At 40.4% G+C, this 13,453-nt stretch overlaps 1 protein-coding gene and 1 long non-coding RNA gene across 2 annotated transcripts in view; one reads left to right on the forward strand and one right to left on the reverse strand.

The window, feature by feature from the left end:
- The window catches only part of LOC6534093 (frizzled), a 90,998-nt gene that overhangs the window by 12,515 nt on the left and 65,030 nt on the right, over positions 1 to 13,453 (forward strand). The window lies entirely within an intron of this gene.
- On the reverse strand, positions 1,512 to 3,595 carry LOC122319564. The gene is made up of 2 exons (XR_006245170.1): positions 2,178 to 3,595; positions 1,512 to 2,104 (listed from the first exon to the last, which is right to left on the reverse strand). It is a non-coding gene; the product is annotated as an uncharacterized LOC122319564 (long non-coding RNA).

Below are 13,453 nucleotides of genomic sequence, written 5' to 3' on the forward strand. Positions count from 1 at the left end.
CGGCTGCAGTGTTTCTTTTTTTTACCATTCTCCACTGCCTCTTGACAAACTGTGAAAATTGCCAGCGGGCAGTTTGGGGCGGCAGCCAAAAAAGCAACAGGCAACCGGCAACTGGCAACTTGCAACAGCAAATCAGCGACTGTGCAACATGTTGAGCTTCTCGCCAAATTGCAAATTCTAAGCCAACTCAATAATTGCCATACCGAAACAAAACAAAACAAAACAGAAAAATCACAAAATGGCCTGCGTTTTTCTTTACCATTTATCCGAATTGTATTTTATTTTATCAAATTTTTTTATTGTTCAGTATATTGCTTCAGGACAATTTACAGAGAGATATTCAGGCCAAGCCAACAAGTTTGTCTGGATTTTGTTTTTAGTTTTCATATCCTGCAGCAGTTTATCTGTTCTCGCTAAATTATTTTTTTTTATATCTATTTTTCCTGTTTGTTGCTAAATATTTGTGCATTCTTTATTGTTTTGCAGACAAAGCTCATGCATGGCAAGCAAAATGGCAGTGTTTTAAAGTGGCTTAAAATTTTAGAGAGCTTGGGCAGGCTTTTAAGAAATGTAATATTTTATAGAAATGCGAATAAGCTTGCAGTATTCTTTAGTTAACTAAAGGCTATTAGGCACTTTATAGCTTGCTTGCCAAATAAAAACTTAATCCATAAGTACTTCAAAGTGTTTAAAGCATATGACAACTAAAAGCATTCTGACATATACGTTTAGTAGAAATTTTATAAAATCTGTCAAGATATATTTGACCAGTACATTGCATTTGAGAAATGTTAACTGAAATGTTAACTGATAAAAAGCTATAGCAGACTAAATTTAAGCCCTATTGATTTATTTCGGAACCATTAACAGATCTATTATTCCTCGGTGCTCAAATTTACATACAATTTCTGTTGTTTTCCTGTCGGCAAAACTGCAATTTGCATTTGACGAATGGCCAGACAATGAAAAAGCTGACTGAAGTTAAGTGGAATTCGCAGTCTGCCGTCTGGAGCGTATCACCGAAAATTAAGGGCGCTGGCCCCCAAGCCACGCCCCCAGCTACACCCGCCCCCTTTTGAGTCCTCGAATAGCGCGCTGTGTTCCATTCGCTGGCATAATTAAAAACGTGCTAAGCGTTTTAACGATTCTTGGACACTGATGGCCGATCTGCTGTCCCTTTCCCTGCCCCTACTTTTGTCTCCTTCCTTTCACATGCCCCATCTCTTTCTGCTGCCCCGACTTTTGTCTATAGCCAACGATGATATGCTGGTTTCAAGTGCTTCATACACACGATGAGAGCCAGCAGGGCACAGAATAAATGTTCAATTCAGTGCTGCCCTCTTTGTCTGTTTTGTTGTTCCATCTCTTTCGCGCTGTTCCCTCTTTCTTACATTTTTTGTTTATTTATTTTTCATTCTATTCATTTTTTTCGCTCTTCAATGGTTTTAAAACTGAATTTCCAGCTTCAGATTTGTTAATTTTTACACTGAAAGAAACAAGTCAAAACAAAGTAGAGTGTAATAAGTGTTGGCTACAGTTTTCTTTACACATTTTCAATCATAAGATACAGCATTTTTTTAAGGAATTAATTCATTAATTATTTAAGAAACGAATTAAGTTGATAAGTGTTTTTGCAATGTAGTGAATTTGGTTGGTCTCAAGAGTTTATGCCACCGTTAAATGGGCGGGGAAGGGCCATGATGAGGCAGCCTGCAGCCACTACGGGAAGTGCTCTAATGAGATGAGACTCGGACTCTGGCCCTGCGAATGCCCCCAAGGCAGCTGTATTGCATGGCTTATATTTTTTTTAATTACGAAAATTGGATTTTTATGTTGACGGCGGGATGGGGAGAATACGAATACGAAACACACGAGGAGGGGCTGCGGCTAAAAACACTTGACATGCTTGGTGACGATGAGTGGCCACCAGGTTCACAACCACATGCTGCATTCAATTCTCCGCTCCCATTTCACATTTTACATTCAACTGCAAATGAGAGTGTTGAGGTCTGCAGCCAGCATAGTGGTCCATTTGATTTTTTATCTCCGGCTTAATTGAGTTGGCGGTGACTGGGGAGCCAGCACCGTCCCCGCCGGCAAAACTCTAATGAAATTAGGTTAAAGCGGTTGTAAATAGGTGAGCATAAGAAAAACAGATGCCAGGGAAACGAACTCACGTTTTATTTTTCTCCACCGCCTGAATAAGTGATTTGGTTCAGCGATATCAGCATGTGTACAAAATTACAGTCGACTCGGTTAGAGTGTCCACTTCAGAGCCCCTGGCACCAGCAGGGGGTTAAGACCTGGGTGAAAGCATCGAGAATGCTTCACCACAATTGCCGGTCATCTGGATTGGGGGGCGGTCTGGCTGAACGAGCTGGTTAAAATGCTAATGATAGGATAGGTTTCTCGATCCGCGAAGGAAAGTCGGCTGGTTAACAGATCGTAACTTTGAGAGCTTTGAGAATTCGTGCTGAAATACTGAAATACTGTATGCCTTTGGTTAAGCATAAAATTGCCATATAAAAACGGGGTACTTTCTTTTGTACAAATTTTAATGTTCTCCTGATGAAACCGTAAAATTTTATTAACAACTTAGAGGTGTTCAGAAAGTGCATATGTGCTATAGCTGTACGAAATAATTTTCAATAATACATTTGGATTATTACCTTTCCCATTTTTATGAGGCTATAAAATATAAACATAAAAAAATATGCAAACAAAAAGAATTAAAGATTATAAATATACAGGGGTGTTTATTACCAATATTGCTCACCCTTTTCATCACCTTTTTAAAGCACACACAAATCGAACCGCTTAATTATGTGGAAACTTAAAACTTGTCACGCTGGGCTGCTTCCTGTTTCGAAATCAAAAGGGATTACCGGCCAATTGTTGCTACCTCAAACCCGCAAATCTCCACTCCTTACACCACACCACAAAAAAAAAATGAAAACAAGAACAATGTGAGCTTGGTGTCTGGCTGTTTATTTACCGCATATCATATCATGTTTCGCAACCGGCAAGTCCGACCACAATGTGTGCCACGATGATACGTGGCTCTCCACTTCTCAGATTTTCTCCCTTCGGTTAGTTGTTACCCTGGCAATGACAACCACATTCAGCTCCTGGTGCTGCAGCTCATCATCTTAGCCCTCTTAGTAAATGGCGCCCAACGTGGGACCCAGCTCCCTGTACCAGCAGATACGCCACCACTACTTGTACTTTGCAGATCCATCTTCATAATGAAACGTGTCAATTTACATGAAAATGATTTTTCTCCTCTCCCTGGCAAAGTGGCAACGTGTTCTTAAGCAACCCATTAGGGGCTTTCCTCCTTTTCCTACCACCTCTGATTCAGCTCCTTTAAGTGTTTTTTACGGCACGCTCAAACTTTTTATGGCTGCCTGCCTGCATTCGGTGATGACTCTCACGGACTGCGAGGAGAATTCTCCTCTTGTTTATTATTTAAAGCAAATTATCAAAATGCTTTTGCATATCGTAAAAAAGGATTTTTATGTTGTACATCATTAAGCATAATAATCTTGCCACTGACATAGGACCCTCCACCAATGGAGGAGTGAGTTCCTTTTATGGCTACTAATTTTTAAGCTGATTAAAAGCCATCAAAATGAAATCAGGAATCTTTTTGAGTGATTGTATCTCTTGCTCAAGGTGCACGGAATTCTGATGAGCCAAGAGATTCGCTAGATTGTATAATCGTAAAATGTTTAATGCTTTTTCAAGGGGAGATAAACTTCGATGGATAGTTCATTTAGTATTTCGCCTTGAATAGCAACCCTAAGGAATTGTTTGTTTGTTTATGAGTGTAACATTTTGTCTGCATTAAAATTAAGTTAAAATATGTGGGTACTATATAACTTCTTAACTTACTAATTTTTATTTTCCTTTTTTTCTTTTAGGTAAGTCTTCAAACCCCAAGCTATTGACCTTAAACCCAAAATGCATGCTTGGAAGCCTTAGCATTCATCGAGTGTGAGTGTGAGTAACACAATTATTTTCAAATCTATGTGAGGCACACTAACTCAAACCTAGTTCTGAGCACCAAGCCCTGGGCATCAGAACTGCCAAAAACTTTCGCCTAAAGCCAATTGCCGAAAAGTTTTCTCCAGAGGGTTGAGGGTTTGGACCTACATAAGTTTAGTGGAGGAGATCGTAGCCCGAAAAAGGGTCAGCCATAAATACGCAAATAATTCGACGAGCCAAGTGTCGCACTCAGTTAGTTGGAATCCTAATAAAAAGTTTTATGGAGTCTTACCTGTAAGTCCTTTAACTTAACCCCTGTCAGGTGATTTTCAGAGTGAACCCTGTGGCAAAAGTTTTTGGTTTCCATTATCTGCAATGAGCCAGACGCACAATTGGTATTTTTATTTTGGTTAGCAATTACCAAAAACCAAAATTCACTTCGAGTTGTCAAAAGTTTGGCTTCCCCTATATATGCATGTTGTCAGATAGCAAAGGTTTTTTCATCTGTTCGGGATTGTCTTCGCTTGAACAAATTTGAAACAAACATTTTCTTGATTCTTTGTCGAAACTTCCGCAGCCCTATTTGTTTTTTTTTTTTATTTCGACTAGCCATTGTGGCAGGTGATGCGCGGCTCTAGTTTCGGAAATTTTGGTGGAATTCGCAAAAAATAACCATTTTTGTATCTTCTAATTTTCCTTTTTTTTTCGCTGGAATGGCTTAATTTACTTTTCATGGAACGGAATATCCACAAAACAAACAAAATTCAGAGTCTCGTTTTTTTTATTTTCCTGTGCTTTGTTATGCGAACCATTGACTTTTATATCCAGAGATGTGGAGAACCCGAACCTCATCGAAAAAGACCCGAATTGAAGTTTTTCTACTGCCATTTTGTGTGTCGTACTTTTGGCTGGCACTGTTCACGCTCAAGTGAAGCGATGTTGTTTTTAGCTATTGCCTATAAATTTTCCTGTGGTCGTCGGTCTACGGGGAATGAATGGGATTTCGGGTTGAGTTAGTGTTTGCAGGGGAAGGCGTGTTTTGGGGTTTCGGTATCGGTATTTTTGGTGCCATTTTTGGAGCAGCCATCCGTTCACCCATTCTTCTCCTGCTTTTTTTTTCCACCCCTGCTTTCTCCGTTCACTCTTTCATGCAGAGGTGCGTTGGGCAACGCATTTTTGCATGCTCCATCCGCCACGCCCCAAAAACACCTACCACGCCCCCGTCCAGCCCACGATCCTATGTGTTGACAAATGGCTTAAAGTTTTCGGTCATGGGTCGCGTCGAGGGTAAGCTGCCTTTAATTTGAGGCAATTTGGGGGACCAGAGAAAATGGCATAGGAAAGACAGCAAAGGAAAACTAATGTCTCTAGTGGAAAAGTGAAAAGCAAGGGAGTCAGTGTTGCCATGCACTGAAATATGCGTCTTAACTGGAGTCTTTTTCTTATACAGTGTTCTATGGCAAAAATGAGTACTTAAAATTATGAGAAATAAATTATGAAGACTTACCCGTACATTGTAATTGAAATGACAACTAAATGTTATTTTATGTATTTTTAAAAACTTTTTAAAAGGCGTACCTATCATATTATCATATTCCAGCCTCCTCTTCGATTACAATTAATTTATGTGGCAGACAGATGAGGCAATTAATCAAACCTCAAACACGAAAGCTTTAGATTTATTTAAACCCTCGCCTGACCAACTTGAGGTCCTTCTGCCCATCCCATCGTTATTTTCAGGCCACTTTATTCAACGTCTATCAGTACTCTATCTTATTGAAAAGCAGAACCTTTAAGCCCCGCCAGCGATGACTGATAAATGTGGCCTGCGAGCGGCATTCACAATGGATTCAATGCCAAATGCTGAATCACTTCCACAGGAACTCTATTCCGAATCCCGTTGCCCTTTCCCCGATGCCCAATAGCATTTCCCGGATCAGGAGCAGGGCTTGAAAAGCGTTTCCTGTCCGAGCGGCAGGTTGGGCCTTCATTAGCAGATAGTTTTCCATGGACGACGCAAAGCATTTTCCAGCAATTGAATATGCAGAGAGCCACACAAAGCATTTGAATGTTGGTCGGCATATCGACGTTTTTTATTTTTTCCTTTTTTATTCACTTTTGTTACTGTTCAAGCGGAAATTAATGAGACTGGCAGGCTTTTGACGCAATTTGACGCAGTTTCTGTATTTTATTTTGTGTTCCCTTTTTATATAGAATAATATTGAAATCATTTATCAGCCGGGACAAAAGGAATTGAGGAATGAGGCATGGGTCACCGAGGAATACGCGAAATCAATGAAAGATTTTGTTTTCTGTTTTACTTTATTTTGCCTGTTTGCCTTCCAGTCCCATGTTATCGCAGTGCAAAAAAACATACACTTATAATAAATGGAAATAAATGCTGCATAAAAAGTTGTCGGCTTTATCTTAGTTTGCTGCTCTCGCCACGGGTGCCACAGTCATTGTCCGGTGCCGCGGTTAAAAAACATGGAGAACTTTTGCACAAACAACTTTTCCATGGCAGTCGCATTACCAATGCGATTATATAAAGTCCGAAAATTAATCAAAGCATTTCGGATTAACTCCGGATTGCATTCAGTAAATTGAATCAGCTTAAACTGTTCAAGGTACTCAAAGAGAGGCTGCGTCTGAAAAACAGTTGGTAGTTCAATCGCAAAATTGGGTGTAGGGCGCGAATATCCTTTCGCGGAATGAAAAGTGAATGGAAAATGATTGAAGTTGTAAAATAATGTCTATCGGTTTTATAACCAAACGGAAACAATGCTTTCAATGTCCTTTAACTTTTATGTTTATTAATAAGCTTAGAAAACTTGTTACATTCCTACTATATAACAAGGTTTTGAAATTGGCTTATATTTGATAAAAGAAGCATTCATATCCATACCCATATCTAATCTCACATAAATGAAATTGCATATTTAACTGCATTAAAAATAACACAATATTAGTTTAGGCAAATTAATAAGCAGCAGCAGTTGATCTTCTGGTGCAGAAACACATGTAGAGTCTATGGAAATTCAGTTTCAGGAATCCGACTAGCGAGCACTGAACCCATCGTACATCAATGCTTTGCCCTCAAGCTCATCAATTACGGACTTTTGTACCATGGATAGTCATGTTCAAATGGTGGAACCGAGCAAGCCCGCATAGATAATTAGGCTAACCTCACCAGAAATTTGCAAAAGCGAGCAGGACGGGGGAAAATTGGTAGGGAGGAAGCGGAGCTAGAGCGGCAGAGCCTCTTGATCCAGAGAATTCTGCTGGGCTGTCATCGATCCGAGCACGGTTGAAATAAATACGAAATCATTTGTATATTTCCCGGAGTTTCGTAGTTTGTGTTTGCCATGCTGAAACATTTATCGCTGTCGCAGGGTTAGACAGTCTGGGGAAAAGGGCCAGGGACCTGGACAATGCGGATGCGGACATGGCAAATGGTCCGGCAGGAGAGATGAGTCCGATGATTCCGATGAGCCTGCCGCTGAGCAGCTAAAAACTTCCCCACGGGCCAGTCGGTTTTGTTTAGACTGCAAACTGTGAGATAAATTGTGGCGTATATCTGTATCTGTATCCAAGCGAGGCATCTGCAGTAAAATGCAGAGCCGTGCACTGGAAAAAGCCGCCATTTATTGCCCAATAATTTAAAAAAAAAATGGATCCCATATATAAACACAAACTAGTTAAATTTCATAGCTGGTGATATATTAAACGGCAGGTCAAGAAAAACATTCAATTAATTCTACCATACAAATATATTCAAATCATTTATTATCATTTAAATGTTCTACATATGTTTGTATGTTATACATAGAGTATTTAGTGATTTTTTAAATTTGAAAATCAGAATATATCTAGACGTCGTTGAAATATCTTCCTTTAAGAGCCATCTCTGCTTTTCAAATTATTTTGTAGTGTGCAGAGTCAAAAACGCTCACTCCACGGTTGATTATAAAGCGTTGGGCAGCGTACTGAGAAATGGAAATGCACTGTTGCATCCACGAATCCACTATGGCCCATCGGTATAACCCATCTAGCCTCATCCCATCCTCAAGCCTCAATTCCCCATCCCGTCTAAACGTCAGCGTTTAAAGTGTTAAAATAAAAGCAAAAAAAGCACTGGACCCTGTTCATCTGGCTGGGGTTTTGTGTGAAAAATTATGGCAGCTGACTGTGAAAAATTGTTGCAAATAGTTTTCCGTAAATGTTTTTTATTTCGCTCCTCCTCTGTCGATAGTGGCGGCTTTTAGTTAATGCGCACTCGGCTTAGAGCATCCAACGTCAAGTGGTTTTGGTTTATCGGTACTGGAATGAGGAATATGGGGATTTCAGTTCGAGAGCAGAGATTATGCAGCTAGCATCGATGGGATCGATGTCAGTCGATGAGAAGTGCACAAGTGCCTGGCATTCGCGTTTCGAGTGCAAAAGGTTTTGTATCTGACAGTTTGCACTGCGCGCTGGGAAGCATTCAGTATTCTCAATTTGTACGTGATATGATAACTGAAAGTTATCTATTCTGTAAAACGGTGGCTGCAGGGAGCTACCTAGCCATGTTGATTAATTGTTTTCCCCAATCACAGAACACGAAGCTTGAGATAGCTTATTGAAATTGAATGGAGTCGAAATGGAATTGGCAAAAGGAGGGAACGCTGTATTGGAGACTATGCTAAATAAAAAGGGGTGAATATATATGATGAACATAAACAAGCAAAAGAGGGGAAGATCTATCGTCAGCTGAAACAAACAGCTTACGTGCAAAATGCTTAGAGATTTCTGTAACAGCTTCGTTAAAGTAAAGGATTTATAACGCTTTGAATTTTAAATTAAATATATTTATTAGTCCATCTCTCGTTTCTTAAGAATTCGCATCCGCTCCATTACCAGCCTCTAGCACTAAAAGCTTCCATAAAATTCCCAATAATTAAGTTACTAATTCATACACTAAGTATATGGCTGAGAAAATACCCCACTTTGATTCGCTTTGAGCAATGACATCTGTTCTCTCCCTTTTCGCGGAAATCGCACACAATGCGATGTGATTTTGCCAACCCACCTGAAGAAACTCCAATCACAGTTTGATCTTTCATTTCCTAGACGTTTTGTCTCGGCACGAGTATTTCGTTGATGTAATTTGATGCGTTATTATTAAAATGATATATAATTTCCAGCATTAAATCCCCAGCTGACGGGCCGGCTCGGTCTCTGTTCACATTTCGCTGGCTTGGTTTTCATGGATCCCTGGCACCTGCCATAACTTGTTGTTCTTGTAATTATAATGGTACAGGCCGGTGTCCAGGAGCGAGGAAACCGGCTCTGCAAACGCCTTCGTCTAACTGTACGTGTAGCCTGGCATCTCGACCCAATCCGATCCCATCCCATCCGATCCCGTCCCATCCTATCCCCAGTACATACGACACCCCCCATCCACGGCCCCATCCCATCTCCATTCCATCTTTGATGTACGTGCATGTACTTCAAGAGCGTCCAGCGCACACTTTTCGCCGTTAGCCGCGTGGCTTGTGGCGTATCTGTATCTCGGATGTTGCATGCCACAGACGCCATCGCCGTCCCATCGCTGTTGGAATCGCCGTCGTCTCGAAATCGTAACAGTAACAGGCTTTATGCAAATTGTTGTAATATTTTGTGTGTTCTATGTTGATTTCTCCTACACTGCGGCAATAAGAAATAGAATTATGAAACGGTACAAGAAGGAATCATAGGCCTATACAAGCCATACTTTGAAAGAAACTAATAAACTGAATAAAACTAGTTTTATTTCTTGGATATAAAGAATATTTTCGTGAGGACTTTATTTATATATTCATAAAGGATGGTTAAGCTATTTGCATGAAAGTGAATGACATTTTTTGCCGGTGTACACTTAATACCCATGATTTTGTTCCTATTGCGTGTAACCAGAGATAGGAGCTGGGGGGTAGGTGTGCCTAGTGGTGTGGCGAGTGGTGTGGCGTGGGGACGAGACTTCAAATGGACCGTTGGATGTTATGGGCTTATAGGCGACACTCCATGAAACCAAATTACCGTTTTGGTAGTTTGAATCTGACAAAGCTCATTGGGCATCTCGGTTTATTGCTGCGACTTTCTGCTCTGTGTGGAGGACTATTTACAGTCTACTTTGATATATGGTTAATGATCGCAGTTAAGCTTGGGATTAGTCACAGATGGGAATCTATTTGGGGGCTCCTACAAATGTAAATGATTGAGCAAGGTGAGGCTATCCAGACCAAGTTATCAGTATCCGATATAAAATAATAATAAAACGTAGATATGCATTCATTAAAACTAAGTTCGTTTTATTTTTCGAATGCTTTACTTAATCATTCTGATAAAAGCAATGAAAGCAGTGCATTAAATATTTTAGGCATTAGCTTATTTTTCTGTACAAAAGCATCAACTCAATTCATAAATTCCACAGCAGTTAAATCAAAGTCGAAAAGTTTGAATAAATTATCTGAAAAGTGTGATAAATGTTTCACAATTTCATGGACAAATTCTTTGAGATATTTCTAAGCCATCAAGATATTGCACCCATCTCTCCCCTCCATCGGCACCAGTCACGCCCACTTTAACAGAGGGTCCCCGCTATATGCCTCCCCTCAGAATCGCCCTGGGATATTACAGGCATATAAATTTCAAGAGCAGGGCTACCACAAATTTGTGGCCAGCAAACACGTTCCTCTCTATTAAATTTCATAAATTTATTAAATTATGCCCCAACCGTCGGGGCTCAACGCCAGAAAAACGAAGACAAAACAGAATACCCGATGAAGTCGCTTAAATATAGAATAACATGTACACTTACAAAAAGTATGACATTTTTTGTGTGGCATAACAAATTACTTAGCATTTCTCTAATTTATTCATGTGATTACCTGCTATATTCTTACTATATTCATTGACTTACAAAAGATAATTTAATTTAATGAGAAAACATTTTCTCTATGTGTATATTAAAACCCAGCGAAAAATGCCACCAACTGAGACGGTGCATTGGGTTAGAGAACAAAAAGTCATCTCAACAGGGGGGCATATGTCTAAAAGGAGGTTTTCAGTACGGCTACGAAAAGTGGGAGTTGGGAAAAGTCGATGGTTTTCCTTTTCTTTTCTGCCTGCTCTGCTCATTAGTTGTTGTCATTCAGAGGCTTGACAACCAACTAAAAATTAATATGTCAAATTATGCAGCAGTCACCGACTGGAAATTGCCGGTGGAAAGTGGGGGGAAAACCGAACTGAAGCGTGTCGAGACAGCATGCAAAGATGTGCCTAACCTCTCTCTCTTTCACTTTAGTGTTTTTCCAGAGTCTTGCCCGCACTTTTGCCCCTTGTGCAATTAGAAAGAAGCGGCTGAAACGGCTGCCAAAATGTCAAACCAAAAATTTGCTGCGTTTGCTGCTGTCTGCATGTCAATGTCAAGAAAGAGATAGCGCGCGGTGAGGTGAAAGAGACGGTCATACTTGGCCAGGTACAGGTTTCGGTAGAAAGTGGGAATGTTCTCCTGCTCGCCCTCTCTTTCTTCCCACTTATGTCTATCTCTCTCAGGCTGCACCTGCTAGCCCCACTTGAATTTTAGCAGCAAAGAACTTTTCAGAAGCCGTTAGCCACCATTTTGGCCAAAATTTATTGATAAGCTTTTCTAGCAATTAGAAAATTATTCACATCTGTGCCTAAAAGCACCAAGCACTACAACGAATTTGTGTCAATTGGGAAGTTGAATAAATCTTTATTACTTATTAAAAGCTTTAGATAATGTATTAAAGTTTATAAATTAAAGGCATTTAAGCGATTTTAAATAGTTCATGTTTCTCTTCTCCCCACCTAGATCCTATGGACAACTTTCTTGTCTGCCAGCTTTTCTGCATTTTCCAAGCTCACAAACATTCCTGGCAGCATATTTGCAACTGTTTTCCCAACAAATGCTTCAATTTGCATTTGACTTAATGCCCCATGATGCTGAATGATGTGTCTGCAGATCAGCCACGCCCAGCCGCCCCCATTCCACACATTAAACATGTACATATACGAGTATATATCGGTTAGCATGGTTAACGTGTATTTGAGGCCGTCAGCTGGTCAATGAGTGTCAGTGTCACGTTGTCATGTCCCCTCTCCATTTTCCGCCAGCAATCCAGCAATCCGCTTTCCCATACTCTGCACTCCACTCGGAACTACGTGATGTGCATGGCCGATAAATATTTGTTATATACTCAAATCGGGGGGCGTTGGATATCCTTGTATATGCGTAAAAGTTTTGTGTGGGAAATGCTTTAACTCGGGCTTAAGTTGGTTTTAAGTTGTAAGCATTTAGTTGACATTAACTGGGATTTGTATTCTCGAGGGGGAGAGAAACTTGACTGGGATTGTATATCGCAGATGATAACGGGGGCTAAAATATGTCTTTGCCTGCAGCGAAATGGGATTAATATGATAGATGGAATGTTTGTTAAATTGTTTAGGTACAGAACCCAATAATACAAGCAAATATAGATGCACATATATTTTACTAGATTCGGTTTGATCACAGATATGATTATATTGCGTTTGGTTAGAGTTACAGTGAACATTAATAAACAACCTAACGATCTGGAAATAACAGCAATATAGAAATTAATGATAATGTTTAACTGTCATAAAGGGTAATGTGCCACACTTATTTTCGCGAGCAATGACAACCTTTAATACATTTTAATGTAATGATGAATATTTTAAGTAATTAGTGAAAAGTCATGGCGGACAACCACTCACCTCGACAGCCCTAATTCATGTGCAGAACCCTTTTTTTCGAAAGCTAATTGCGTAGGTTTGGAGGGAGGTGAGGGTAATTGCGGAGGGGGCTACCCACCTGTGGTCCTTTATAAATATTATATTCATATGAGCGACGCAACGCGAAAAAAAAAAATTCCCCCAGCTTAACACCTTGCATGTGATGCCGCTTTTGTGCCTGCACGTACCTTAACCCAACTCCGACTCCTACAAATGACCCGACAACAATTCACATGTCCCCGGGCCTTGGACCTTGTGCTGTGTCACCTTTTCGGGCGGGAAAATGGAAGAGGAACGAAAATAAGTAAAAATTCAAAACAGATGCTCATTATAAATATCCATTAAAATTACATGGGCTGTAATCAAGGGGTGGACGCAGTCTGCCACAGGCTTTAAGGAGCTGGAGATGCCGCTGCCAGTTAACCCACCTCAGTCGTCCTTCAGCCCATCGACCACGCCTCCTTTTACTCGGGTTTCTCTTTTGTGCCTTCGCTTTGGGCATAATTTGCATGTAGTCAAGTGTAGACCTTAACAGCCATTTCTGTTTGTCTCTTTGTGCCCTTAGTTTGGCCCTGAAAGGGTTAAACGCAGCTCGGCAGCTCCGACAACAACAAAGAGGAGGCGTTAACCCAAATGGGTAAAAAGGAGGAAATCGCGCCAAAAGTTGTTG

Source organism: Drosophila yakuba, chromosome 3L (genome assembly GCF_016746365.2).
Source record: "Drosophila yakuba strain Tai18E2 chromosome 3L, Prin_Dyak_Tai18E2_2.1, whole genome shotgun sequence".
In the NCBI taxonomy this organism is placed as follows: domain Eukaryota; kingdom Metazoa; phylum Arthropoda; class Insecta; order Diptera; family Drosophilidae; genus Drosophila; species Drosophila yakuba.